The sequence below is a fragment of the Gopherus flavomarginatus genome, chromosome 1 (assembly GCF_025201925.1).
Source record: "Gopherus flavomarginatus isolate rGopFla2 chromosome 1, rGopFla2.mat.asm, whole genome shotgun sequence".
Classification (NCBI taxonomy): Eukaryota; Metazoa; Chordata; order Testudines; family Testudinidae; genus Gopherus; species Gopherus flavomarginatus.
Window position 1 is genome coordinate 267,031,825 of NC_066617.1, and position 25,939 is coordinate 267,057,763.

Below are 25,939 nucleotides of genomic sequence, written 5' to 3' on the forward strand. Positions count from 1 at the left end.
TCTGCTGACCAAACCTCCAATATTATAAATAGCAACTCAGGGTTTTTTTTCCCCCCACTTAACCTTAGGTACTCGAAGTACCATTAAAATTGGACAATGCACCCAGGCTACTCAGTAACTTTTCTTTCTATTCACTGATATATATACTGTATAATTATTTGTGGATATTATATGTGGATTCTCAATACAATATCTGTTGTTTGCTTTTGCACCAATTGCAGTATTTAAGTAAGTCTCTCATTGCCACATGATTTATATAAAAGAAAAACACAGGTAGCTGAAAAGACATCTCTAGTGATGTATACAAAGAATGAGGATGGCCAGCCTGCGTGGGTACTCAGACTGTTAGGTCTTTGGAGAAGAGGCTGTCATTTTGTTCTGTGTTTGTGCAGCAGCTAGTACAAAGAGGCTCCATGACTGGGACTTCTGGGCATTACAATAATACAAATAATAAATAAGAATAAGTACCACTACAAATGATGTCAAGGTTCAGTTCTTTTCAAGCCTTTACTCATATGAGCATGTTCTCGTTTCCAAAGCAATTTTGAGAGGTGGGACATAAAGAAAAATCACATTTTCATTAAAAAGACCCAATCCTGTATTTTTTGCTCTAGCAAAACTCTCACTGACATCAACGAGAGGTTTCTAGAATTCCAGGATTCTAAAGAACAGGTTTTGCCCAGATCTTCAACACATGGAGGAAGAGGCTAATTGGTGACCGCACATATTTTAAATAATTTCCATCACAAACATTCTTTATATGCCTGAATCATTAGGTGCCATAACCAATTCCCTTAGTTAGAGGATTAAATCAGTCCCATCTCAAGGGCTCTCAAAGTGATGAAAACTCCCATAAATTGATATAGGCATGTATAGTCTGGCTTGATATCATCTATTTCTTTCTCTTTGGGTTAAAATGTCTCACAGCCAATTTATTAAGAGTGTAGCTGTATACAAAAATGAAATTATAGCAAAAAATCTATGATGATATTAATTCAGAACTAGTTATAAACTGAATGTAATTTTAGAAAATTGAAAAGAAATTTGCATGAATGCTTATTACAGGTTCTTCAGTTCTTACATGACACTCAACCACCCTAGTAAAAGATTGAGATTATGACTTTCAAAGGAACATAAGGGAATTATGTGCCCTGGCTCCCATATAACTCCCTTAGGCACCTTTGAAAACCCAGCCTGCATAACTTGTGCAGTAAGTATATTAATAATAAATGACATATTTTTGCCCATTATCTGGTTCTTACAGTATCCTCAAAAACCCACACCAAACTATATTTACTGTACCTGTTAGAACCCTACATGTTTCTCATATATTAGAGTCATGGCACTAATCTGATCTGCAACAATGAGGGATGTTTTCCAATTCTCCAATCACACAATATAAATATTTGGACCATTAGGCTCACCAATCCTTTTGTTCCACCCAAATACTCAGTTCTTGCACAGTATCTAAAAGAATAATAAAAATGGAGTGTACATGAGTGTCAGATTCTACCCCACTGTTGATTTACTCTAAGCCATTTCTTCAGAACAGGATCAATATGAGTCAAAGCCAACTAAAGAGACAGACCATTCAGCTGTAGCACATAACAGAGAATACTTTATGTTGACTACATTGTATCTCTCTAGTGAAATAAGGGACCCAGCCAGCCTCAGTGAAATATACAATCAGATGTAATATATTCCAAATATGAATATCAAAGTGTAATTTGTGTAGAGGCCACAATTTAAAATGTATTTTACTACATGTGAACGGTAGACCTGGGCAAATCATTTACAAATGTACATCTAATTTCAGGAAATATAGCTCCAATAGAAATGTTCATCCCTTTTCAATGCTCTTTGTAAATTAGCCACCATTTTCCAAATATTGGAGAGGGTTGTTCTAATGGTGTTTCCATACACCCTCCCCCACACTTGTTTTTATGAGATTTAGTTAAGCATTATGTTTCCACCAATGAAAATTGCCTTATGTGTCCAAATAAAATTTGTTAAATAGCAGTGATAATTTGATATTAAAAATCTTTTCATAATGGTAGGAAAAGGCCACATTTTCTGTTTCTATATTACATGCAAAACTTGTCATTCTCTTCTGGAAAACACAAGCAATGACAAAAGAGACAGAGAGTCCATTAAGGATTAAGGTTTGCTAGAATGCTCTATATGTAAGATATCTCAAAATAACTCATCTTTTCTGTTTTCTCAAGGAAGATGTATGGTCCAGTGGTCTAGTACTAGTTGGGGAATAGGGAGATTTGGTTAGAATTCACCACTCTGCCACAGACACCTGGGTGTCTTTGGTCAAGTCCCGTAGGTTTCTCTGTGATTCAGTTTCCTATCTGTAAAATGGGGATAAACAGTATGTTCCTATCTGACAGGGGTTTTGTGAGGATATATACAATCCAAGTTGTGGTAATGTGGTAATCTACTGTGGCAATGGGGGGCCATATAAGTACCTGAGATAGAAAGCTCATATATTTTGAAAGTAGGACATTTACAGTAGATAGACAGTGGGTTGGGAACTGGCTTGCAATACATATGCCCTTTCCATGGGACTTATTTAACACTCCAAAGGTGATATAAAAGGTAATAATGGGAAGCTTTGAAATGGCCATATTTTGGCAGTGTAGCTCAGCAGATGGTACTTATAAACACATATTGTAGAGGGTATTGCTCTGAAGTCTGGATTTTGAGACACTGAGTTTGATTTTAGGATTTTCCATCATTGGTCAATGTGTTGATTGCTGTTCTTAGAGAGGTAGATAAAAATGAGCATTCAACAAAGTTGATCCCCTTTTGTCCTTCTGACTGATTATTGCCAGGGTCACCATTGCAGCCCAGTGGCTAAACTCCACTGTTCCCACTGTTTGTAAAATGCAGGATAGTGGCATCATAGAAAGTCTTTATTAATATAAAACATGGAATAAGTAACTTACATGTTGCTATTTGTTTCCTTTTATTAAATCATTCTTTTGCTATCTTTTGTTGCATAAGAATTTCATATGCATCCCTTAATATTTGAAGTCTTGTTAGAAGTGTTTACTTTCTCTTAACCATGTAACTATTAGCCACTTGCAACCTATGCCTCTACTGTGTTCTTTAATTATATTTGGATAATTACGCAGCACCATCTTTCTTTATTCTTTCTTTTCTGCAACTCAAATTAAATTGTTTGTCCATTACTTCCAACATGTAGGGATAAAGTGAGGAAGGCTAAAAGCCGCATTGAACTGGACCTTGCAAAGGGAATCAAAACCAATAGTAAAAGGTTCTACAGCCACATAAATAAGAAGAAAACAAAGAAAGAAGAAGTGGGGCCGCTATACACTGAGGATGTAATGGAGGTTAAGGATAACCTAGGCATGGCCCAACATCTAAACAAGTACTTTGCCTCAGTTTTTAACAAGACTAGTGAGGAATCTAGCGATGATGGAGGGATGATAAACGGGAATGTGGATATGGAAGTGGATATTACCGCAACTGAGGTAGAGGCCGTATTTGAACAGCTCAATTGGACGAAGTCGGAGGGCTCAGACAATCTCCATCCGAGGATATTAAAGGAACTGGCGCGAGAAATTGCGAGCCTGTTTGCGAGAATTTTTAAGCAATCGATAAACTCGGGGGTTGTGCCGTATGACTGGAGGATTGCTAATGTAGTTCCTATTTTTAAGAAAGGGAATAAAAGTGATCTGGGTAATTATAGGCCTGTTAGCTTGACGTCTGTAGTATGTAAGGTCTTGGAAAAAATTTTAAGGGAGAAAGTAGTTAAGGACATAGAGGTCAATGGTAATTGGGACGAATTGCAACACGGATTTACTAAAGGTAGATCGTGTCAAACCAATCTGATCTCCTTCTTTGAGAAGGTGACGGATTACTTAGATAAAGGAAATGCGGTAGATATAATTTACCTAGATTTCAGTAAGGCGTTCGACACGGTTCCGCATGGGGAACTGTTAGTTAAATTGGAAAAGATGGGGATGAATATGAAAGTTGTAAGGTGGATAAGGAACTGGTTAAAGGGGAGACTCCAGCAGGTCGTATTGAAAGGTGAACTGTCAGGCTGGAAGGAGGTCACTAGTGGAGTCCCTCAAGGATCGGTTTTGGGACCGATCTTATTTAACCTTTTTATTACTGACCTTGGCACAAAGAGCGGGAATGTGCTAATAAAGCTTGCGGATGACACAAAGCTGGGGGGTATTGCTAACACGGAGAAGGACAGGGATACTATTCAGGAAGATCTGAACCACCTTGTAAACTGGAGTAATAGAAATAGGATGAAATACAATAGTGAAAAGTGCAATGTCATGCACTTAGGAATTAATAATAAGAATTTTGGATATACGTTGGGGGCGCATCAGTTGGAAGCGACGGAGGAGGAGAAGGACCTTGGGGTACTGGTTGATAGCAGGATGACTATGAGTCGCCAATGTGATACGGCTGTTAAAAAAGCAAATGCGATTTTGGGATGCATCAGGCGGGGTATTTCCTGCAAGGATAAGGAGGTGTTAGTACCGTTATATAAGGCGTTGGTGAGACCCCATCTGGAATACTGTGTGCAGTTCTGGTGTCCCATGTTCAAGAAGGATGAATTCAAACTGGAACAGGTTCAGAGACGGGCTACAAGGATGATCCGAGGAATGGAAAAACTGCCTTATGAAAGGAGACTCAAAGAGCTTGGCTTGTTTAGCCTGGCCAAAAGAAGGCTGCGGGGGGATATGCTTGCTCTATATAAATATATCAGAGGGGTTAACATTAGGGAGGGAGAGGAATTATTTAAATTTAGTACTAATGTAGGCACGAGGACGAATGGGTATAAACTGGATATTAGGAAGTTTAGACTTGAAATTAGACGAAGGTTTCTAACCATTGGAGGAGTGAAGTTCTGGAACAGCCTTCCGAGGGAAGTAGTAGGGGCAAAAGACTTTTCTGGCTTTAAGACAAAGCTTGATAAGTATATGGAGGGGATGTTATGATAGGATCGTTAATTTGGGCAATTGATCTTGGATTACCACCAGATAGGTCTGCTCAATGGTCTGCGGGGAGATGTTGGATGGGATGGGAACTGAGTTACTGCAGAGAATTCCTTCTTGGGTGCTGGCTGGTGAGTCTTGCCCACATGCTCAGGGTTTAGCTGATCGCCATATTTGGGGTCGGGAGGGAATTTTCCTCCAGGGCGGATTGGCAGGGGCCCTGGAGGTTTCTCGCCTTCCCCTGCAGCGTGGGGCACGGGTCGCTTGCTGGTGGATTCTCTGCAGCTTGAGGTCTTCAAACCAATTTTGAGGATTTCAATAACTCAGTCCTGGGTTAGGGGTTGTTATAAAATTGGATGGGTGGGGTTCTGTGGCCTGCCTTGTGCAGGAGGTCAGACTAGATGATCATAATGGTCCCTTCTGACCTATGAGTCTATGAGTGCTACTAGGAGAACCAAGTAACTAAAATAAAAATGTCACCATTACTTTAGCAACACTAAAAATTATTTTTAAAACATAGTTGTCCATGTTTATTTCCAGAGGTATAGAAAGGGGAGCCGATACCCTGATTTCCTGTCATTCAAATATTCTGAGCACCAACACTGCACCTGTATTTCCCAAAATTTGAGTAACAGTAGTTTTTGTTTCAAAGACACAAATTGAGAATTGATTGTTTTTTTCCATCACAGCCAAGAGCATAAACAAGAGTTGCTATTTAAGTGTTGAGATCTTATTAGGTACACCTATCATATTAGGGTAACACTAATTACTTTTAAAAAATTAAATATCAAACTCCAGTGACAAACAGTTCTCATTTTACTACAGAACAACCATATTTTCTCTTTTCCTTGGTGTCTCACTGTGTAAAAACTAATACTAAAGATCCAAGACACTTGATTTGCCTCATTTTTCTGTTGCTCACAGAGAGAAATAAACAGTGGCTCAGATCCTCATACTTCAATGGCTTCACTGACTTCAATGGTAGTACATCAGTTTACATCTCTGGAAGCTCTGGCCCGGCCCATTGTCTTATAAATTCAAGAAGACTATCCAGTACAGTTATAACTACACAGGAACAATGTGTAAGGGCACTGTTATCCCCTTACTAACATTCAGAAGTGGGGGGGTTGGTTGCTAGCTCCCAGCACTAAAAGGGGAGGGATCGATGGCAAATCAGGATCCTGAGACTGACAGTCCCCAGGGACAATGGTGAGAGGCCAATGCTCCAGATCAGCTTGATTGACAGGGTGGGCAGGCTAATCAAAGAGACAGAAGGCCAGGGTGGGTCCCGTCCTCCCTGTGAGCTAAAATTGCCTGGGTCAGACGGAGTGGGGCCAAGCTAAGGAGAGAGCAGGGGCCCAAGCTAAGCTGCTGGGAGCAGAGCTGCAGCCCAAAAAGCCAGAGCACAGCCCAGAGAGAGAGACCCTGCCCTTGGAGGGGAGCTGCAGCAACCAGAGCCAGAGGGGCCAGACAAGCAGCCCAGGAAGCAGGTGAGAGCTGAGAGAGAGTCACAGAAGCAGCCTGCAGATCAGACCTGCTCTGGGAGCAGAGCTGTAGCAACTGGAGCCAGAGAGCCCAGAGAAGCAGCCCAGGGAGCTGAAGGCAGAGCAGCAGCAGCAGCCGTGCTGAGGCAGTGTGAAGCTGGGGCTGGAGCATTCTGGAGCTGGGTGCGGTGAGCAGCTGGGGAGAGCGAGGGGGACCCTGGGCAGTAGGCCCAGCACAGGGAGACACCTCAGCCAAGAGGCTCTGCAGGCCAGACTTGGAGAGGGATCATAACCCTGACAGAGCGGGGGTGACGCTGGGGAGAAGGATCCCTGCCACCCAGAGCCTGAGAGTGTGTGGCCACCGTCAAAGCAAGTGTCCAACCCGCAGCGTCCCTGCAGCACAGCCAGGGCCAGAGAAGGAGGCCTGGGACCTACAAGGAACAGACTGCAAAATGCCTTGATGTCCAGAGACACTGTTTGTAATGTTCCCTGCCACAGAGCGGGGTGATGTGTTTTCCTTTAACCTTTTCCATTTTTCCTTATTCTTTTTTTAAAATTAATTGTTAATTAAATAACTTGTATTTGCTTTAAATTGTATGATGTGATCAGTGGGTCAGGGAGGTGCGCAGTGCAAAGAGAGTACCCCGGAGTGGGGACACCCTAGCCCCTGTCCTGGGTGACCACAGCAGGGTTGGAGTTGAGCCCCCCAGGAATCCTGGGTCCAGCCTTGTTGGGGTTACGAGGACTCTGCCAGACAGGAGAGTGGAAGGGGAGTCCTCAAGGGCAGGGAGGCCTCTGGGTAAAGGAAGTGGGAGCGAGGACTCAGATCCTTTCGCTAGCCCACTTCACCGGGGTAGCGCAGAAGCCAGGAAAGTTCCCCACAATAGTGGGACCATATCCCCGCTTACAACTGTAATAAGCTTTCTGATCCATTATTGCGAGCTTTACTCCCCCTTAAGATGATATAGATGGAGAGGATTGAGCCAAAAATTGTCACTGGTGAGTCATGGACACAGCTCAGCACCTAGCTAATAGATCTAGTCTAGATGTGGCATGTTTTTAGGAATTTTGGTGGTTCCCAGAACCCACCCCTGCTCAAACTCCACCCCCTTCTACCTGCCCAAAGCTCTGGGAGTTTGGGTGAGGGAGGAGGTCTGCGGTGCAGATCCTAGACTAGGGCAGGGGATTGGGGTGCAGGCTCTGGAAGAGAGTTTGGGGATGAGAGGAGTGCAGAGGGATGGGGTGCAGGGGTGAGGGCTATGGGGTATGGCTGCAGATAAGGGGTTTAGAGTGTGGGAGGGGCTCAGGGCGAGAGTAGGGGTGTAGGAGTGAGGGCTTTGTCTGGGGCTGGTAATGGGGAGTTTGGGGTGTGGGAAGGGCTCGGTGAGTGTAGGAGTGTGGTGGTGAGGGGTCTGGCTGGGACTGGGGATGAGGTGTTTGGCGTGTTGGAGGGGCTCAGAGCTTGGGCAGAAGGCTGAGAGTGAGGTGGGTGAAAGCTTTGACTGAGGGTATGGGCTTTGGGGTGGGGCAGGGCTGGGGATGAGTTTGGGGTGCAGGCTGCTCTGGGACAGGGGCCAGAGAGGAGGACTCCCCCCAGCCCTTTCCCTGCAGGCAACAGCAAGCTCTGGGGGAGGAGTCCCCCTTTCCCGCCCCCCCAGCAGCACACTCACCCTCACCACTGTCACTGCATGTGCTCCTAGGGCTCCTTTCAGGTCCAGGAATCTCCCTTGCCTCCCCCATGGTGGGTGCCAGAGATGGTGGTGCTGTGTGCACCTCCTCCCCTAATGTTGCCCCAATGTTGCCACTGGGGGTGAGGGATGGGACTGTCTCCTTGCCCAGCATGGGGCAGGAGTAGTGACTGTGGGCGGGGGGGTGGCTGTGCTGATGGAGGGTCCTGCTGGAAAAGGGAAGAGTCTGAGGTGGAAGGGCAGGCTTAGAGTCAGCCCTTGCAGTGGTATAGGGGGGCACGAGGACCCTGCGGCAGCAGCTGCTGCAGGGAAGCAGCATGGAGGAGACAAAGACAGAGATGCTCTGCTCTGGACCCAGGAAAGGCAAGCGTGGGCGGGGGCAGCAAGTCGGGACACTTGGGGGAGGCGTGGAGGGGCGCCCCGGCTCCAAATTTTGGTGAAGCTGGACCTCAGGCTCTGCATATTGCTGGTGCCGAGCACCATGTGGGTATGGAACTCGCCACTTATGGAGAGTTCCCCAAAACAGAAGTAATGTCCAGAGGATTACAAATATGATGACTGGGAGAGTGTGTGAGAGCAGCAATTGAGAGAGCTGAGGACTGGTCAGATAACAGCTCTTGCTAGATGGCTGCAAATAGCACTCAGGAGACCTGAGGCTAGTAAAAGCAGCCCCCGAGAGGCTGGGGAAACCTATGTACTCAGGTACAAGTATGGTCTCCATCAGAATAATATCTAAGCAGAGGAAAGCAGACATGGGCTGACCTAGCCGAAAGATGAAAAACACCAAGCAGAAAGGCAGCAGTGGAGTCACATAGTAAGAGTGGGAGGGGGCCAGGGAAAGTTTGAGGAACAGCTGCTGTGATCAGTAAAGCTAGCACTGGAGAAAGACAGCCATGCTGTTGGCAAGAGTGAGCACCAGGAACTGGCAAAGCAGGCACAAGCAGCCTCCAACCTGCAGGGTAGCGACTGGCAGCAACCCAATTTTACAGAGAAACATCATTTTAGTTACAGAAATTCAAGCAGAAATCTCTCAGCGGGTATAAAAAAAATGGAATGACTTTAAATACACTTGGAAGAAAACACAATTAGTGAGGAATTGCTGCCAATTCAATACCAAAAAGAAACATTGTCAAGTGAGAGCGCTTTTTAGTATTTTTTTTTGTGAAAGGAAAAAAAATGATATATGCCATTTTGAGGCGCCTTCAGGATCTATAGGATGCAGACAGAGGCCTAATTCCTTCAACAACTTTGAATCTTACCCCAAACATTGCCAAAAACATTGTCTTTTACTTACCAGACCGTTTTCCTGTGATATATAGATGTTGTATTGAGTCTGTCTCCAAATATAAATCTCCCTGCTGTGCTACAACATATACTGAGACATTAGTAATTATCAGTAGTCTATATTATTGTTCAGTCTGCCATCCTGTCCTTATATATTTTGTTACAATATATCTGCACCCAAAAACTACCTACTTAAATTTTGCTAGATGCCTCAGTCTACTAACTAAACCCATACAGGAGCAAATGATTTTTATTTTCAATAAGAAAAATATTTCATCTCTGCCTCAGCTAAACTTAGCCAATATTCTTCCTTGCCCCACCAGATATTTGTGTACGTATCCTTTACATTCTATTTAGCATAAAGACATATTCTATAACATTTTTTTAGCTTTATATACAGTTTATCAATAAAGAAAGAGGACTTGCCATGTAATAAAAACGTCTTTCAGATTTGTTCTAAAATAACAATATTTTTCCGAGTAGTGTGCTTTAATATCACTTATGTTTCGTAAACTATTTTATTTCTGTCTGTAAATATTTATAATTTCCATGCCAATAATGATAAAAAGAATAAGACCTCTAGAACTTTATTACTCTCTGGAGTACTATTACTCATGCCTTAATTATATGTATTCTAATAGAGGAAGGTAGGACCACAAATATTGTAAAGATTTCAAAATCCTACAATGGCCAGATCCTCAGGGGCATAGCTCCATTTGCTTCAATGGGACTATTTTAATTTACACCAGCTGGGGATGTGGTCCCAGATGCTTTATTTTTTCCATATGAACTTGATTAAAGTAAACAAAAACGAGACATTACGGGCTTGTTTGTTGTTGTTTTTAATCAAACATGAATGCATAACATGAAGTCTTAGTGCTCTTGTGGTCTGTGGTGAAAGAGGGTTCTGCCTGGAGGGAGTGGAGTATCAATACTCTACCCCATCTCTGCAGTGTGTCTGGTGCACTGGTGTCCTCATGTCAGTCAGTCACTTCTGGTTCCCCCTTGCCTCATCTTGCGTATTGTCCCTTTTGTTCTCACCTTGTAATCCAAGGGCACTGGGGATCCTGAAAGGCTCTCTAACCCTTTTCTTCCTGTTGGCCAGACAAAGTCCCCCTGCATTCAGCTGAAGTGAGAACGTTGTGTAGAGACCTCATAGTCTGCTAGGTGTCATACAAACAAACACAAGAAAATAAAATCCCTTCCCCAAGCAGCTTTAATTTTGTCATATGACAAAAGACAATAGGTGAATACAACAAATGCACCGAGGACTGTTGAGTGAAATCTTGTTTTGTACAATAAACAGCAGCACCAGTACACCTACCAACCCTTGGCTATTAAAATGTTCAGACTGATCAAATGATGCTTAAAAGGATTAATGCAGATTATTATGATTTTAAAATGTCCAATTATGTTTGCTAAGCCACATAACAGATTTTTTTTATGTCCAATGTGTAATGTTAATGGAAGACAAGTTGCATATAAATCTTAACATAATTAGATAGCTTAGAGTTCTGTTTATGACTGATTTACACAGGGATTTTTGTGCAGATTGCCCAATAGAAATGCACTACAGGAGCAAGCAAGCCATATGAAGTGGGTAATTTTAATAAGGAACCTATCTGATATGCTTTGCAAACTCGAGGGATTATACTTTCATGGAAATATTACTGGATGTTAACATAAAGATATTGTTTTAAATTATTTTAAAAACAATTTATCCAATGTTCTAAGCATAAAGTTTGGGCAAAATCATGCCTTCCTGCAGGAATACTGGCAGAAGAGGGACAAGGGTCCATACAATCTAGTGAGGAAACCTCATGGAGTTTCCTTCTAACTTTTTCCTTAGGTTAGAGGGATATTGGGTGCCACAGAAGTGGCAGGGGACAGAGCCTCCCAACCCTATGAACCCTGGAATTCAACATGGAGAGAATCTTAGTGCAATAGGGGGTTGACCTCTCCAGATACCCCTCTGAAACCCCATTCATTATAGCAGCATGGCTCCTATAGGAAACAAGCTAGAAAAATGAACATGCTACATCTCTGTCTGTATAAAACACACAACCAATATGCACCATTTATATTCCCTTCACCACTCAAATTTTTCTGACACCTCCTTTTTAAAAATATGTTTTCATCAAACAAGGCCTTCAGATTTATAGCAACAGCACCTCCCTTCTTGGTCATGCTGTGTTACGGATTGTTGCCTATTTGTTAATAAATTATAGACATTTCATTTCTTGGGAATCTCTAAATTTTAGTTCTCACACAATTAGACTAGTGCTATACTAGCATTTTTAGTAAAGGTATGTCTACACTGGCAAGTTTCTGTGCAACAAGTTATAGCACTTTTATTAAAGCGCTGGAATTAAACTGCTGTTGCATGTCCACACTGTGCGCCTTGTGACGCTGGAGCACATCCACATTAGCAGCTCTTAAAACAACAAAGAGAGCAGTGCATTGTGGTAAATATTCTACTGTGCAACTGGCCGGAGGGTGCTTTGGAAAGGGTTTGCAATATCTCATGGGGCAGGCACAGCATCACATGATGCAGGTTTCCTAATCCCATTGTTTCATGGGTATCCTACTACACTGCCAGCTGCTTTTCAACTGAAGTGGGGTGGGGGGGACAGAGTGAGTGTGTGTGTGGGGGGGGGGAGGGAGTGCGTATTTTAGGGGACAGAGAGTGTGTCAGCATGCCGTCTTGTAAGTTCAGACAGCGGCAGGAAGCAACGAGTCCTGAGGCAGGAGGAGGGGGAAAACCCCCGCTTCCCTCCCCAGCTCTCTGCACAGCAATCTCTCTCTCTCTCTCTCTCACACACACACATGCACACACAGGCCTGCTTCTGAGTTCAACAGCACAAGCATTCCACGTTAATGGTTTGCTTTGTGTCCTGTAACAGATCAGCACAGCACGCAAGGACTGTCAGAAACAGAGCTTTGAAAGGAGAGGGGCGCATGTCTCCAGGGTAGCTGAGTTCAAAACAATGAGCAGAGCAGCCACTTGAGGGATTATGGGACACTTCCAGAGGCCAATTGATTGCTTTCTGCATTGTAATGGGTTTACACTATCAAGGCCGCTGACAGCGGGTGCAGGCCCCAGAGAAAAAAATTTTTCGGGTCCCCCCGCAAGGCTAAACAGGGCCTACAATGCCATGGAAGCAGGGCCCCGGACCCCCTTCCAGACCGCCTGGCCCCAGTAATTTGTACCGGCTCCCCCCTCCCTCATTGACCCTTTTGCTAATACAGTGCTGGAGACTCTGCCCTTTAAGTCTTACAAGTCTCGTCAAGGTGGGTTTTTTGCAACACTTCAGCTGAGGAGTTTCTGCACACTAAGTGGCTTGGCAGTGTGTACGCCTCGGGAGTTATACTACAGAAAGCTGCTTTAATGCTCAGAAACTTGCCAGTGTAGACAAGACCTCAGATTTCTACCTCTGTATCACCCACAGCAATTGTGACAGAAGCACCAGTGTAGACCAGGTGATGATGTTTTAACCAATATGTCTTCTTCTAACCTCAATCAGATCAGGTTGCATGTCTTAGTGATTAAAACACTGATGGACACTTCTCTGTCAACATGAGTACTCCCACCCTAATAGTTTACAAATAGATGAGACTTTGCAGTGTGCAAAGTTTTAAGTGAGAAGTGGCTAAAAGAATGCATAGTATAAAAGCAGCTATCACTCTGAGGAGAACTAGAAAATGGTATAATAAAACAGAGAGTAATTTGAACTTACTTGATATAGATACCTGTTCATGCCCCATGGTAGCTTTGCCCAATCCCATTCAGTAATGGTTAACAGGTCAAAATGCAGATGAAAATGGACACTTTGAAAGTGCACTGCACAATTCAGTAGCAATTTTTAAAACAACTGTGTTATTTTAGTCGTTTCCAATGAATACACAAATTTACCTCCCTAGAATATGTCAGATTTATTCAGAACATGTCTGTGCTCTTTCTGTCTGCTCCTGACCAACATAAAGCTCCAATGAACAATGTCACTGCTTCAATGAAATGATTATACAGAGAATGCCAATTCACAAGTGGCTGTTTTCTTTTCAGCCTGACTATAAAATTACTACAGAATACATTACATCTTCCGATCTCACTTTGTTGATGACATGTTATATTTATTACAATTATTTCGATTGAATGGTCTTTCATTTTGAGCTAGCCTAAAAGCTCCAAATAAGCTAGACTGCCATACTAAGAGAGAAAAAAAGGAAAAAAAAAACCCCACATCATTGAAGAGTTTTTATTGTGGCCCCCATATCTTTTTGCAGTTCAACAATACTGTATTTGTTACCTAATCTTCCTGATAAATATCAGCTGGATCTTACCTAAGGGCTCTTTTAACTGTAATTATTGTAATGCAGGGTGGAGGGGAGACAGCTTTGTATCTGCAAACATGAAATATGTTACAGAAAGAAAATGTCTGGTGATTGATGGCTTTCTGTTTTACTTTAGACATCATAGTCCCAACTTTCAATTCTTGCAACTGCTCTAAACATGAGGTCCATACTTTTTTCATGTCTTAAAATCCAGATGCCTATCTTTGGAAATCAGTCACCAAGTCTTCAAAAACCTATTACAATGAAACCACTGTATCATTTTAATGTGTTTCTGGAATTATATAATACAAATAAAAGTGGCATAGGCATAATAAAAATTTAGATATTGTTTTCAAATGTTAAATGTTTGCCTATAGCCATGGATAGATGTGTAGAGCAAACACTTGGCTAAACTAAATTACAAGGAAATATGCATTGTCTATAGAAGACTTTGATGTCAATCCCTGTATATCTTAGAAAAGAGTAGACCTTTGGTTCTCTTCTCTCCAACTACTGTGACAAGTCCTTTTGAGAAAGGTGATTACACTCTCAACTGGCATATAAACTTCAATGATTCATTCAATGTATTCAAAGTGAATGTATTCAAACTGAAAGTGGAACCATATTATTTTACTAATGACACTTTTCCTAGGCATGAGTCACTTTGGAAAACAATGGAAGATCTTTCACTTACACAAACAAATTTTCTCTCCAATCTCAAAGCAAAATGTTTTTTCTTGTTCAGAAAAGTTTGATTAACTCCTTGTTATTTATATTTATTACTTATTTATATGCACTACTGAGTTCTGCTTGCAACTGGAAGAGGAAGTGCCAGGAGACCATGACAAAGTATCCAGGGATCGGCAACCTTTCAGAAGGGGTGTGCCGAGTCTTCATTTATTCACTCTAATTTAGACTCATAGACTCATAGACTCATAGGTCAGAAGGGACCAATCTGATCATCTAGTCTGACCTCCTGCACAAGGCAGGCCACAGAACCCCACCCATCCAATTTTATAACAACCCCTATCCCAGGACCGAGTTATTGAAATCCTCAAAAATGGTTTGAAGACCTCAAGCTGCAGAGACACCACCAGCAAGCGACCCGTGCCCCACGCTGCAGGGGAAGGCGAAAAACCTCCAGGGCACCTGCCAATCCGCCCTGGAGGAAAATTCCTTCCCGACCCCAAATATGGCGATCAGCTAAACCCTGAGCATGTGGGCAAGAGTCACCAGCCAGCACCCAAGAAGGAATTCTCCGCAGCAACTCAGTACCCATCGCATGCAACATCTCCCCGCAGACCATTGAGCAGACCTGTCTGGTGGTAATTCAAGATCAATTGCCCAAATTAACGATCCTATCATAACATCCCCTCCATATACTTATCAAGCTTTGTCTTAAAGCCAGGAAAGTCTTTTGCCCCTACTACTTCCCTCGGAAGGCTATTCCAGAACTTCACTCCCCTAATGGTCAGAACCTTCGTCTAATTTCAAGTCTAAAACTTCCTAATATCCAGTTTATACCCATTCGTCCTCGTGGCTACATTAGTACTAAACTTAAATAATTCCTCTCCCTCCCTAACGTTAACCCCCTTGATATATTTATATAGGGCGAGCATATCCCCCTCAGCCTTCTTTTGGCCAGGCTAAACAAGCCAAGCTCTTTGAGTCTCCTTTCATAAGGCAGTTTTCCATTCCTCGGATCATCCTTGTAGCCCGTCTCTGAACCTGTTCCAGTTGAATTCATCCTTCTTGAACATGGGACACCAGAACTGCACACAGTATTCCAGATGGGGTCTCACCAACGCCGTATACAACGGTACTAACACATCCTTATCCTTGCAGGAAATACCCCGCCTGATGTATCCCAAAATCGCATTTGCTTTTTAAACAGCCGTATCACATTGGCGACTCATAGTCATCCTGCTATCAACCAGTACCCCAAGGTCCTTCTCTTCCTCCGTCGCTTCCAACTGATGCGCCCCCAACGTATATCCAAAATTCTTATTATTAATTCCTAAATGCATGACCTTGCACTTTTCACTATTGTATTTCATCCTATTTCTATTACTCCAGTTTACAAGGTGGTTCAGATCTTCCTGAATAGTATCCCTGTCCTTCTCCGTGTTAGCAATACCCCCAGCTTCGTGTCATCCGCAAACTTATTAGCACATTCCCGCTCTTTGTGCCAAGGTCAGTAATAAAAAGGTTAAATAAGATCGGTCCCAAAACCGATCCTTGAGGGACTCCACTGGTGACCTCCTTCCAGTCCAACAGTTCAATTTAAGGTTTCGCGTGCCAGTAATACATTTAATGTTTTTAGAAGGTCTGTTTCTATAAGTCTAATATATAATTAACTATTGTTGTATGTAAAGTAAAATAAGGTTTTTAAAATGTTTAAGAAGCTTCATTTAAAATTAAATTAAAATGCAGATCCCCTCGGACCGGTGGCCATAACCTGGGCAGTGTGAGTGCTATTGAAAATCAGCTCGCTTGCCGCCTTCGGTCCTTGTGCCATAGGCTGGCTACCCCTGAAGTATACTTTGATTAGTAAGATGAGTAGGATTAACCCTATGATTATTTTTACAGTATTTCTGACATGACTAAAAGTAGGAAATATTGGACATATGAGAATTCCTCTTTGTGAAAGATTTCCAATCAGTTCTGCACACACTAGTGGGTAAGATAAGGATCTGGTGTGAAATCCTGTCTCCACTGAAATCAATGGCAAAATTCTCATTGACTTTTGGACAGATGGATGTACATTTCCCCAGTTACCAAATAAGGTCAGATTCTGTTATTCTTCTGTTGAACATTACCTAGTTCCACAAAGGCTGAACAAAGGCTGTTTTGCTTTCTTCTAAAGTTATTTCTCAAAAGCCACAATAGCAATATAGTTAATGTGTTATCTCCATTTATGAAGCAGTGTATTACATTGAGTATATTTTTTTTAAAAAAGTCTCTTTCTCTGATGAACTCAAAGTAAGGGAGGGAAATGGTTTATATGCTAAGATGGAACAATCAATAATGAATGACAACAAGGACATTCATATAGAAGTATGAGCTTATTTCAAAGGGAATATGTCAGACACACAGTACTACATTGTTTTCACCAAAAAATCTAATATTATTTACAGACATTGATCCTTTAATTTCATGTTAAGAAAGATTAATAAAACCTGTCCATTAGCAATGCTAACAACTTTGAATTTTCAGGGTGTTTTTATAATACTGATTTTATTTGATCCTCGGATACCATTTTGTTTAAAAAAGTGATCTAAAATAGAGCATGTTGAATACTTGACCAAATGCCAGGTTTTGCAATTCCATTAGCAGCACATTCACACCTATCCCAGTGTATTTCCCACCAGCTATCACTCAAGTTGTTATTTAGTTTTAACATGTTAAAAGGATGCTTTGGGTGAAATCCTGTTCCCAAGGAAGTTAATGGACATTTTGCCATTGGCTTCAATTAGTTTGTTTCTCTCTCTCTCTTCCCTCACCACCACTCCATTAACATTGCACTCTCCCTTCTCACTAACCTCAAGACTCAGTTCTATTGTTTGGCTTTCCAAACTTTACTTCCTCTCCACTGTATGCCCTCCTGATGGTCTTTGTTCCCTCAAACCGTAAGATAAGGATTGCATCCTGAAATGGACTTAGGGGTAATGATAGATAACCAATTAAACATGAGTTCATAGTATGATGATGTAGCCAGAAGGGCGAATGCAATCCTTCGATATGTAAACGGGAAAATCAAGTAGGAGTAATGTATATAGCATTAATGAAACCATTACTGGAGTACTTAGTCCTGTTCTGATACACACAGTTCAAAAAAGATATGGACAAATTGGAAGGTTTCAGAAAAGAGCTACCAAAAGGATTTAATCTTGAAAATCTGACATATTGAGAGGTTCAAGCATCTCAATCTATTTAGTTTACCCAAAGAGAAAATTAAGAGGTGACTTATTCACAGTCTCTGAGTACTTACTTGGGGAAGAAATTTCTGATAGCTCTTTCATCTAGCAAAAAAGTGGTTAATGAGATCCATTGGTGGGAATCTGAAGCTAGACAAATTCAAACTAGAAATAACACACATGTTTTTAACTGTGAGGCTAATTAACTGTTAGAAAAATTTACCTTGGAATAATTCTCCATCAAATGTTTAAATCAGGGCTGGATCTCTTTCTAAAGAACACTCTATCGCTCAAACAGAAGTTATGGGCTTGATGCAAAAATTACTGGATGAGGTTTTTTGGCCTGGGTTATTCATGAGATCAGTCTTTATAAACATAATGGGAACTTCTAAGCTTAATATCTATAAATCTATAATATATTAACATAAAAAATATATTTATATACATACACATTTTGAAAGGTGTGCATGTAATTTTTTTTCCAGTTCCAGCACTCCATGATCCCTTAACAGATGGAAAGAGGTACTGTACTGATTTTCATGTTGTTATTCTCATTTGTCTCATTTGTCTATTGTTTTTATTGTGTTCTAGAATTCAGTGGAATTACTCTTATTCATGAAAATACTCACAGACATGTTTGCAGAATTGAGCCCTTAAACTGAAATCCATTAAAAGTCCCACTGGTGGAGCAGCATGGGGCTCAGGAAGGCACCCAGGGACTGGGAAGCTATGCACGCTGCCCCCACCCTGAATACGAGCTCCACAGCTCCCATTGGCCAGGGACTGTGACCAATGGGAGCTGCAGGGGGCGGAGTCTTCAGTTACAAAGGCAGCTTGCCCCGCGTAGAGCTGCCTGGCTGCTTATGCACCTAGAAGCCGCAGGGAGATGGTGACCACTTCCTCAGTGCTGTGGAAAGCACCGGTGGGACCCCACACACCCCCCTGCACTCCAACCTCCTGCCCCCGCCCAGAGTCTCCTCTCACACTCCAAACCCCTCATCCCCAGCTTCGCTCCCAGCTGGTGCCTTCACCCCACCGCACCCTAATCCCCTAGTCCAGCCTGGAGCCCCCTCCTGCACCCCAAACACCTCATCCCCAGCCCCACCCCAGAGCCTGCACCCCTATCCCAGAGATCATACCCCCTTCCGCACCCTAACCCCCTGCCCCAGCCCAGTGAAAGTGAGTGAGGTTGGGGAAGAGTTAGGGAGGGAGGGCGGATGGGGCAAGCGGGGATGGGAGCTTGGATAAGGGGCATGGTAGGGGTGTTTGGTTTTGTGTGATTAAAAAGTTGGCAACCCTACCTCCAGCCTCAGTCAGCCATCTTGTGATTCTAATACCCTGATCCTGCAATAAGCTCTATGACAGTGCAAGGATGTGCCTGTACATAGACCATTGAATGATCAGGGCTGTATAACCAAAGTGGCACTATAGAAAGATCAACATGAAAATAAGAAGTGTGATTTTTGGGCTGACTGTATCTTTCCTTAAAATAAGGAAAGAATCCATCTTGATTTCCTTCTTTGACAAGGTATCTGGTTTGGTGGAGAAAAGGAACATGGTGGACATAGAATCATAGATTATTAGGGACCTCAGGAGGTCATCTAGCCCAACGTCTTGCTCAAAGCAGGACTAATCCCCAAATCACTCCCTCAAGGATGGAACTCTTAATTCTGGGTTTATTAGATCAATGCTCAAACCACCAAGCTATGCCTCCTCCATAATATACTTGCACTTTACAAGATTATTGACACAGTCTCACATGACATTCTGCTAAGTAAACCGGAGAAATGTGGGCTAGACAGAACTACCATTAAAGTGGATACATAATTTGTTAAACAACTGTAAACAAAGAGTAACTATTAATGGAAGGATTTCAGATTGGAAGGAGGTCTCAAGTGGGGTTTCACAAAGTTATGTTTTGGGTCCAATGTTACTTAACATCTTTATTAATGACCCAGATGTAGGTATAGAGAGCATACTGATCAAATTTGCAGATGACACAAAGCAAGGGGGCTGGCAAATAATTTGGAGCATAGAGCTAAAATTCAAAGAATCTTGATAAACTGGAAAATTGGGCTATACACAACAAAATGAAATTCAACAACGACAAATGTAAGGTGCTACACTTAAGAGAAGAAAAACCAAATGCACAAACAAAGAATGGGGGACAATTGGCTTGGCAGCAGTGCTGCTGAGAAGGATTTGAGAGTTGATGAATCACATCCTCAACATCAGTCAGCAACGTAATGCTGTTCAAAAAAAGCAAGTGCAATTTTAGGGTGCATTAACCAAGGCATAGCATGCAAGTCAAGTCAAGTCAGCTAGAGCAGTGTGTCCAATTTTGGCCACTGTAGCGCGGCTCGGCCACCGTTCGTCCCTCAGCAGGACTGTGGGGTATCCCACCACCTCGCTCTAGTTCGCTGGCCAGTGGGTCTGCTGTCGTAGGGAACAACGCACACTCGGTTGGGGGGGTTCAGACCTCGGGGCGGGGATGAGTAAATAGTCCAAAGTCGGCCCAGGCCCTAGGTCAGGGTGGAGCAACAAACACTGAGTCAGAATGCTCAGGTCCTCAGGCAGGGCTGAGCAGTAATAGTAGTCTGAAGCCTGGCCCTAGGTCAGGGTGAGGCAACAAGCAAATAGTCAGAGACCCAGGCGATTAGGCAGGGGCTGAGTCAGTAGTTAGTTAGCAGCCTAGGCCCCAGGTCAGGGCAGGGCAGCAAGCAAACAGTCTGGGACTCAGGCCTTTCAGCAGAGGCTGAGTCAATAGTCAGTTAGCAGGAGGTCCTAGCCTCTCCAGTCCAGGGAAAAGGGGGAGTCTGCCACCCAAGGAGTGGGTGGCAGGGGGGACACAGGCCCTCCCACTCCACTGCATCCCAGCCCTGGGCCCTAGCAGCGGCAGAAGCTCGCTGCTGTCAGTGGGGATCCTGGCCGCAACACACTGACATAGGCTCTGGCAGTGCTACAGCCAGACTGGGGTCGGCTGCCCCCGGGCTACTTCCGCACCCCCCTTGCAGGGTACCTGAGTCGTCGTAGCATCGCTGGTGGTCTCAAACACCATCGGTTCCTCTGGGTAAGTAGCGGATGGTAGGCTCGGCTCCTCCTCGGGGTAGCTGAAGCGGGGTAGTCTTGGCCAGTCCTCCTCGGGGTAACGAGCGAGGGGTAGGCTCGGCCAGTCCTCCCCGGGGTAATGAGCGAAGGGTAGGCTTGGCCGTCCCGGGCGCGGCCTTCTGCTGTCTCCCCAGAGGGAGCTCTGTCACAGACGTCTGGACTCTCTGGTGACTGGCTCCCAACTGAGCTCTACCGGTGAGCTTTTATACTTCTGGGTCTGCACCGTGACCTCTGAGGGGCGGGCTCAGGACCCAGTGACTCCGCTCATGGTGGTGGTAAGGGAGGTTCATCACTCAGCGGGGCTGTGGGGTATCCCACCGCCTCGCTACAGTCACCAATGTATAAAAAGGATGTAGCGGATCTGGAAAGGATCCAGAGAAGAGTAACAAAGATGATGGAATGCAAGCCATATGAGCAAAGGCCAAAGGAACTGTGTATGGTTAATGTGGAAAAGAGGAGATTAAAGGGGGATATGATATCAGTCTTCAAATACTTGAAAAGCTGCCATATGGAAGATGGAGAAAAAATGTTCTCTCTTGACACAGAGGGCAGGACAAGAGGCAATGGGTTCAAACTACAGCATAACAGATTTAGATTAAATCTCAGGAAAAACCTTCCTAACTGTAAGAACAGTAGGGCAATGGAACAGGCTGCCTAAGGAAGTCATGGAAGCTCCTTCACTGGAGGTTTTCAAAAGGAGGCTGGATAGCCATCTGTCTTGGATTGTTTATACACAAAAATCCTGCCTCTTGGCAGGGGGTTAGACTAGATGACCTTTGGGGTCCCTTATCACCCTATGGTTCTGATTCTATAACCCAGTGCCTGGCAACCTGCGGCCCGCAGGCAGCATGCGGCCCACCAGGGTAATCTGATTGTGGACCATGAGACATTTTGCTGATGTTGACTATCAGCATGCACAGCCCCCCACAGCTCCCAGTGGCTGAAGTTCACCATTCCCAGCCAATGGGAACTGAGGGAAGTAGTGGGCCACAGGGACGTGCTGGACATTGCTTCCTGAAGCTCCCATTGACCAGGAACGGTGAACTGCAGTTACTGGGAGCTGCGGGCAGCCATACAAATGTAAACAAACTGTCTCGTGGCCCTCCAGTGGATCACCTGACAGGCCATGTGCGGCCTGTGGGCTGCAGGTTGCCCACCACTGGCTTAGACACTGGCTAATTCCACAACACAGCCCAGAGGGATGCAGACATCTCATATTCTTTAGCCCAGTGGTTAGGGTATGCCCCTGGTAAAGGTGGTGGGGTAGTATTGTATATCAATAAAGCACTGTACAGTAAACTGTAAAGAAATACCAAGATATAGTATGGACAGAACTGAATCTCTTTGGGTCAAAATCACTTTGGAGAAGGATTTTTAAAAAGGTTCTGTTGGAATAGTGGTTGGGGTCTTCCATAGACCACCAGAATCAGAGTTGGATATAGATGGTGATCTTGTTAAAGTTATTAGAGAGAGAAATACTTCTGTAAATTGTGTCATAATAGAAGACTAACTTCCCGGATATAGACTGAAGAATAAACTAATAATGGTAGGGCCTACTTATTCCTAGATGTGATAGATGACAGTTTTCTTCATCAGACTGTCACTGAACCAACAAGAGGTCATGCAATTTTAGACTTGGTTTTAGTAAATAGTGATGGCATCACAGAAGAGTTGGTTATAGGAAATAAACTTCTGTTGAGTGGTCATGAGTTGATTCAGTTTAAATGCAATGAAAGGATAATCAAAATCAGGTTATCAACAATGTTTTTTTTATTTCAAAAGGGCAGATTTGGGAAAATTAAGTGCAAGTTAAAGTCTGTCGGACTGAAGAGCTCAAGGACTTAAATTTGCATCCCTACTGTGATGCTGTGAATGAGAAAGGTGACCATTTATATCACTGTTACAGTTTCCACAAATCTTGTTACATGAGGTATCAGTGGAAAAGTTATGATTTGCTAAGTATGATTATCTTGTTTATATGCATGTATAATCCTTGAATCTGAAGTTATGAATATTGGCTATATAGTTGGACCTTAAATATGTGGTGATTCCTGGGTGACATTCCCTAGATAGATTTATACCAGGCATGTGTTATGATAATTATAATATAGAGTTCACAGAGCTGGAAGGGACCCTGAAAGGTCATTGAGTCCAGCCCCCTGCCTTCACTAGCAAGACCAACTATTGATTTTGCCCCAGATCTCTAAGGGGCCAGCTCAAAATTGAACTCACAATGCTAGGCTTAGTAGGCCAGTGCTCAAACCACTGAGCTATCCCTCCCCTAGTTAGGATACTCAGCTCACAATGGGCTAGTAAGCCTTTCCTGTGGCTGCCTCAGCAAGGATATGGACAATGGCTGCCCCTGAATCAGCAAAGCATGTAATGACATGTGCCCCTGGACTCCATTTTGGGCCAGTAACTTTCCAGCACTTGGGCCGTGGGCTTAATTTGGGACAGTAAATTTCCATGCACATGGTAAAGAATACAAAATACACTTCCATTTTGCCTCTTTTCTGCTCTCATTCTCTTCACTGTGGATTTACAATTAAAAGGAGCATCTTGAACTATGGTCTGAGGACCTTCCAATCATTTAGAAGTTACCAGAGGACCTTTGGCAAGCCAGCAGTCTAGCCCATTGCTGCTACAGACCTAATATAAGCACTTTGCAGTCATTTGTATGTATATAGTCTATTGACTATTAATAAGAGAAAATTAGAGAATTATAAAAGAATCTTTAGTTAGTTTACTAAGGTTGGCTGACTGTGATATTTGAAAAAAGAACAGGAGTACTTGTGGCACCTTAGAGACTTAACAAATTTATTTGAGCATAAGCTTTCGTGGGCTACAGCCCACTTCATCAGATGCATAGAATGGAACACATAAGAAGAGTATATATATATATATATATATACATACAGAGAAGATGCCATACCAGCTCTGAGGCTAATTAATTAAGATGACCTGTTATCAGCAGGAAAAAAACTTTTGTAGTGATAATCAAGATGGTCAATTACAGACAATTTGATGAGATCTGAATTATATATTGACATGGAGTAAGTGTCTGATCCTTTTAGATTAGTAAGAACTTCACATATGGTGAATTGGGTTTTCAGTAACCTATTATTATATTAGACTTGATGTCTGGATGGGAGCCAAGGGTTGGAATGCCAAAGGGGACTATGTGGGGTTCTGGTTAACCAGTGTGGTACATCTTTGTTGGGGATTGTCTGTCCTATTTCTTGCAGTTTGCCCTGAGTGTGGCATTCTCACTGTTGTCCATCCCAGACACCTGGTCACACCTTGTGCAGGGAAGAAAGTTGTAGGGAAAGGCTCCAAGCCCACCACAAAGTGGTTATTAGGAATAAGCAGAGAGCCTATAGGGAATGGGAAAAGAGGGGATCACCAAAGAAAACTACGTCATGGAGATTAGAAAATGTAGGGATAAAGTGAGAATTGCTAAAAGTCATGCTGAATTAGTTCTTGCTGAAGAAATTAAAATGAATAATAGGGTTTTCTAGTTATGTTAATAAAAAGAGAATAAAGGAGGAGGAGGCTGAGCCGCTAGGCATTGTAGATGGGAAGGAGATTAAAGATAATCTAGGGATGGCCCCAAAGCTAAATGAATACTTTGCCTCAGTTTTCAATAAGGGTGATAATATGGAACATGTGCATGAAGGCAGCGTTACTGATGGAAATGAGTGTCAAGAAATGGAAATGACCACATCTAAGGTGGAAGAAAAATTTAAAGAGCTTAATGCACTCAAATCAGGGGAATCAGATCTTTTCCATCCAGCAATACTTAAATAAATGGTACATGAGATTGCTAGTCTGGTAAGATTTTTAATAAATCTATCTATTCAGAGGTAGTACCATATGAATGGAGAATAGCTAACATTATATCTAATTTAAGAAATGGGAAAAAAGCGAAGCAGGCACACACTGACCTGTTAGTCTGACCTCAGTATTATGCAAGGCTTTAGAACAAATTGTGATGGAAAGAATAATTAAATTTATCAAAGTAAAGGGGCTGTATGGCAACATGGCTTTATCAAAGGCAGATCATGCCAGACTAACCTGATTTCCTTCTTTGAGAAAATAACAGATTTAGATAAGGGAAGTGCAGTACATCTAATACACTGGAACTTCAGCAGAGCACTTGACAGAACACCACATGGGAAATTATTAGGAGATAAGATAAGGTAGATAAGGAGTGGGATAAAAGGCGAGAAGGCAATGGGCTGTGCTGCAAGGTGAATTATCAGACTGGAGGGAGGTTACTAATGATGTTCCTTAAGCATCAGTCTTGGAAACAGTCTTATTCAATATTTTTATAAATGACCTTGGCACAAAAAGTAGGAGCATGCTAATGAAGTTTGTTGATGACACAAAGTTGGGAGTCATTGTCAATACAGAGGATGACCAGAATATTATACAGGAAGATCTGTAAGACTTTGAAGACTGGAGTGACAGAAATGGGACCAAATTCAATAGTACAAAGTGGAAGATCATGCAATGAGGGTCTAATAATAATAATTTCTGACAGAACCTGGGGGCTTATCAGTTGGAAGTGACAGAGGAGGAGAGAGACTTGGGGGGTGGGTCGATCACAGGATGACTCTGAGTCACCAATGTGATGTGGATCTGAAAAAGGTTAATGCAATCTTAAAATGTATTTGGTGAGGCCTTTCCAGTAGAGCTAGAGAAGTATTAATTCCAGTGTACAAGTCTCTGGTATGACTCAATTGGAATACTGTGTACAATTCTGGTCACCCATGTTCAAGAAAGATGAATTCAAACTGAAACAGGTGCAGAGAGGATCTACCAAGATGATCAGGGGAATGGAGGGCTTGTCTTATGAGAGAAGACAGGACAAGCTTGGCTTGTTTAGTCTAGCAAAAAGAAGCCTAAGAGGGGATATGATTGCTCTCTATAAATACATTAGGAGGGTAAATATCAGGGAGTGTGAGCTGCTATTTAAGCTAAAGGACAATGTTGACACAAGAATAAATAGATATAAACTGGCCAGGAACAAATTTAGGCTGGAAATTAGAAGAGGGTTTCTAACTATCAGAGGGCTGACATTCTACAGCAGCTCCCAACAGGAGTTGTGGAAGCAAAGGGTATAATTAGTTTTAAGA